This window comes from Pinus tabuliformis, chromosome 3_1, assembly GCF_031772625.1.
Source record: "Pinus tabuliformis cultivar Carrire ecotype Pingquan chromosome 3_1, CPIR1, whole genome shotgun sequence".
Classification (NCBI taxonomy): Eukaryota; Viridiplantae; Streptophyta; class Pinopsida; order Pinales; family Pinaceae; genus Pinus; species Pinus tabuliformis.
The window spans coordinates 507,186,619-507,192,195 of NC_142301.1; the positions used below are offsets into that span (position 1 = coordinate 507,186,619).

Here is a 5,577-nt window from a genome sequence, read left to right on the forward strand (position 1 = left end):
CTGCAAGAAATGGTGGGAAAGAAGTCCGGGGAGAACTCAAACTCAATGGATCATTACAGTGGGTTCCAACAGAATGAGGAAAAATCGATCAACAAAGAATGAAAGGAAGAGACAACTCTAGAACTTATCAAAATCTATTTCTCTCACAACCATAATGCACCTCCTATATCTGTTTTTTGAATCTCTCCTTAGTCATGAATAACAAATGTACTCTTCTACTTCAGCAGTATGTTAGAATTTACAAACCAAGTGTAGTAGGAAAGTCATGAATTTTCGAGCTTCATGTTAAAGCAGGAAACAACAAATCAAGGAATTTTGTCCAACCTTCCTTCCTAATTTGCTCAAATATTTTGTATATCAAAATTTATCTCATCCTCTTTTTCGAATAAATATATCATAACCAACTTTGTTAAAAAAAAATACTCTTTATATTGTTTTAATTATTTAAGAAAATATTATAATCTTATCAACTTTTCAGTATAAATACTCATCTCATATCGTTTTAACAAATTTTATTATAATATTATTTACATATAAATCATTAATTCTAATTTATTTTTATATAATTTTAATTTAAAAATATATATTTATTTTTTTCATTTTTAGTGAAGTTTATTGAAATAATAAATTATTTTTTGTACGATTTTCTGTGATGTATTATGTTAAAAAAATAAAGTTTAACCATATCCTTTTAAGAATTAATTACGTAAAATTTTTAACTATAATAAATTGAAATCGCATGAAATAGTTATATAATGATGATTTAATTTCTTGAGAAATATATAAATAATTATATTTAAAGTATAATTTTAATATTATAATTTAATATATTATATTAATTAAAATAAAACAATGTTTTTATCTAGTGATGTTGTAATGTTTTTATCTAGTGATGTTGTAGTGGTGTAATTTTTTTAAACATTTATTATTTATATATAGGCTCAATTAATAAAAAACAAAAGGTTAAAGTAATTGCTAGGCAAGTATGCAAGAGATGATGAATATGAAAGATGTTATAATGTCTTATCCTATACACATTTTGACTTTGTAAAATTACATATAAATAAAAAATAAAAAAAATAACATAAAATAAAATAATAAAATTCATAATTATAATTATAAAAAATAAAAAAATAACATAAGATAAAATAATAAAATTCATAATTATAATTATAATTTATTATTAATAAATTAAATTTGAATATATTTATTTAATTAGTATATATTCATTTTGATCAAATTATAATTTTTTTGAGCTCTAGGTTTATGAGAATTCATGGCATAAAATAAAAATGAAAAAATAAAAATAATGTTAAAATAAAAATAACTTCATGGTATTCACCATGGTATTGGTCCATGGTATTCATGTAAAATATATCCTATTTAAAGGGGGAAATTAAACCAGTTTAGATCTATCTTAACAATAACAATCTATCCCGAGTTAAGATGGATCTAGGCTAGTCATATAATCATGTGAATAATACCACATAATCATAAATATGCATACAAAGTAACTTGTGTGAATATTATCACATAATCAAAATGTGTATACAAAGTAACCTAGGTACTTGTACTCTGAATCTAATCATCACCGAATACGCTTACTTAGGTACCCCACTCTCTCAATTTTTTTTGAATTTTTTACCTAAATGTTTATGTTTTTTTTATAAGCTTGGCAGGACTACATCTTCATCATGTCCAATATATCACATAAAAAAGTGTCCAAAACCAGATAGACACCTAAATATTTATGTTAATTATGTAATAATTGTGAATTTAAAACAATTTAAAAATTTAAATTTTTTTGTAAAAGTTATGCTTGTAAATATTCATAACATTGTGTATTGTTTGAACCTAAATGTTTATGTTAATTATGTAGTAATTGTGAATTTAAAACAATTTAAAAATTGAAATTTCTTTGTAAAAATTATGCTCCTAAATATTCATAACACTGTGTATTGTTTGAACTATTTTTATAATCTGTTTTTAAAAGTCACCCTTACATTGCATATTGTTTTAACTATTTTTGTTGTATGGGTTTGTAAGAATACACTTTTATTTTATGAAAATAAATGATTAATTATTTTTATTATCCATTTTGAATGTAAATGCACATAATATTTTATATTGTTTTCACTATTTTTATTACCTATTTTTAAAAAGTTCCCCTTACATTGGGTATTTTAAAAAATTCCCCATATTATATTTATAATTTTTTATTTGAAAATAAACAGAGAAATTACAGTAAAGTAAACATTTCCCTTAGTACAGTTAATCTTACAAATCATAATATTTAATAAGATTAGACCTTGGTGTAACTATCCAACCAAGTCATATATACAATTATTCGAACATAATATATACCATGATTGGACATTGGTGTAGCTTTCCAACTAAGTCAACTAAGTCATATTTACAAATATTCGGACCATGATTAGTTTATATTCGACGGATGTCAAACTGTATCTTAAGTTTCACATTGTTTAATTCTATCAAATCCACGGTACCAAGCCATTGATATACCATACGCAAATAATTAATGCTGCATTAACTCCATTGGCCGATGCGTCGGCCCTAGGTTTGGCGGTAATGCATCTCTGGAGTCTTCGACTGCTATACAACTGTGCCTTCGTCCTCAGGAGCAGCTCCTCATCCACGACCATTAATTTTCGAGTCGGATCGGACGGTGGTGGAAAGTCTCGGGGTTCTATGCATTTGTCGCTATTCCGTTGCCTTCACATTTCTTCCTTCCTAGTTTAGGCATTTCGCATTCTGCAAGGTGTTATTCCTTTGCACAGGTAACCACAAAACTGACCTTTGGTGTTTGTTGACGTTTTTCTCCCATCGCGGGTTCTTCATTGTCATGCTATATTCTAAGCAGTAATGGCTACTTTCTATAGGTGCCCCCGGGTTTTGGTTCGACTCCTTGTTGTGAGGAGGGTTTTTACATGTAACTCTGTTCTAGGTAGTGTCCTTATTGTAGTCGTTTTATAACTCTTCATTTGTTTGTTTGTTTTTTTTTTTGGTTTACATGTACAATGAATAATCCTATGTTGTTACTCCCAGGAGGGTTTCACAATTGATCGAGGTTTGGGCGAGGTGTCGGAGCTAAAACCCCCTGCTCAGCTAGCTAGGTGCAGCGATGATTGTTCAAGCCCATCTACTGGGTATTTGAGTTTTGCCCGACTAAGAATTATTATGGGTTTTTCATCTTAGGGTTTTGGGTTCTATGGAATGTAATACCTGTGTAGTAGAACTGCTAGTTCGACCTGCATACATTTGTCTATATTTTTTTCCTTAGTTGCAAAAATTCTCTGTTATTAAGAGCTCGTTGGTTTAATATGAAGGGTGATTTTAAGTTTGTAATAAGTTCTGTAATAACTCTTGTTTGGCGGCCAAAACCCTGGCCTAGTTCTGTTTCCCGCCTTTCTGGGTAACGACCTTGTACTGGTTATCAACTGCGTTGAGGAGGCTCATCTTTATTTTATGTGGCCGAATTTTTGGACAATATACAATTCTTATTTAACATATTAATGTAATTATTCAGTGTACATCTTCTGTGTAATGTATTGGTTGGTAAAGATGCGGTTCAACTGTCTCTCAGATGTTAAATTTGATTCCATATTTCTAACTCGCATTACCCTAATGCTATGAGTCTAGTCATGCATGAATAAAAATATTTACATGTCACAAGTCTCGTTTTTCATTCCTTTTCATTTTGTTTGCTTTTTATAGTGATGCTATTCATAATGGATTGTTTTTCCTAAATTTCCCTCTTTTAACCAGTTCGAGTGGCAATACGATGTTTCGTCCCCATTCTATTTTTCGAGTTCACATTCACTCGTATTTTGGGTTTCCTCTATGTTTATAGAAATTAAGGGCATAACTAGATTTCCTTTATATTTCGTGGAAAATCTAGCATAACTAGATTTCCTGCTTGTTCTGTTGAAAGTTATCGACATATCTAGATTTCCTGTTTAAAGTGTTGAAAGTTATCGACATATCTAGATTCCCGTATGATCTGTGGACTTTAATGGCATATTAGCTTTGTTTTCTTCTTAGAATAATTAATTCTCTTCTTACAATGTTTCGTTCTTCTTTTAACTTAGGGTACATAAAATTGCATATTAACAGTTATATATAGAACAATCAGAACTACCCATTCATTCAATCTCTAGTATCATATAATAGACCTTTACTTATATAGTATGAGATTTCACTTATCTGGGTTTGTGCTAGATTCCAGTTTTGATCTGTAACCAGACCTTAATCTGCTTGCTGCTTTTCCTCCCAACCGTGAGACTGCCATACCAGCTTGTCTCCCCCTGTGTTGTTCTTGGTGTGCAGGAACTGTCTTTCTGAGACTACTATCTCACTTTTTACAGCTATCTGGTCCAAACCAGAGTTAGCTACAGAAAGCTTCCTGACATCTCAGTGCAGGATTCCCATTTCCTTTTTCTATTACTTCTCTCTTTTTCTTCTTGATCTCAGATACCAAATACCCCTATCCTCTTGATCTTTCTTGAATAAATCTTCAAGAAATTAGTTAGGGATAGGTAATTGTCAACCTAACTACTTTTACATGTGAAACCAATATTTACATGTAAATGCCTTTTACATGTGAAACCAATATTTACATGTAACTGCTATTCCATTTCTACATAACTTAATTCAATAAATAGTTTTATAACTTAAAATAATAATCAGTTTGTTTAATTTGCAGTAAATTAAATATTTACATTCGTTGAAGATATCAGATTTCCATTTTTTAATATTATAAATTTATTTATATAAATTTGATTATAAATACACACAAGATTTTATATTTATTTTCCATTTTTTAATATTATAATTTATTTATATAAATATGAGTATAAATACAAATAAGATTTTATATTGTTTTAACTATTTTATTACGTACTTTTTAGAAAGTTACCACTTACCTTGAATATTGTTTTAATTACTTTTATGGTTGACCTTTTAAAAAACCTCCCTTTAATATTATTTATGAACAAACAAAATCCAACATTATGCATTCATGATTAATTTTTATTATATACTTTTTAATATTATATATTTTTTTGTTGGGTGGATGAATAGGAAATTTAAATTTTGAATCTTATGATTTACCATATAACTCATAATATACATTATGACACGGTGATTGAATTATTCCATACACACTTTTTTAGTATTTTGTTATTTATGTATTAATAGAGAAATTAAGCCTTCTGAAAAAGGGCCTCAAAAATATAATATTTTCAAGATAATGTTGTGTTATTTGTAAATCATAATATACATTACAACATGATGATTGAATTACTCTATACATATATTTTTTTTGTTGTTGTGTAAGTTTGGTAGATCCATTTTTCTATTAATATTTCATGAGAATAAGTTTGATTTCTACAAAATTGCAGGTGGCCTCAACTTGCCCGCAGGAAACCAGGTCTGTTGGCCACCTGTCTGCATCAAATGTTGTCCAAAATTTAAAAAGAGTTTTTCTAACCATCCATGCTACATTGGAAACTTTATAAACTATATAATTCTTGCTAAAAAAGTAAATGCCCGCTGTCA

General features: G+C 28.6%; 1 long non-coding RNA gene across 1 annotated transcript; it reads left to right on the forward strand.

The window, feature by feature from the left end:
- Positions 1 to 2,804: 2,804 nt before the first annotated feature.
- Positions 2,805 to 3,551, forward strand: LOC149188033 (uncharacterized). Its single transcript, XR_016256229.1, has 2 exons — positions 2,805 to 2,965; positions 3,067 to 3,551. It is a non-coding gene; the product is annotated as an uncharacterized LOC149188033 (long non-coding RNA).
- Positions 3,552 to 5,577: the final 2,026 nt, after the last annotated feature.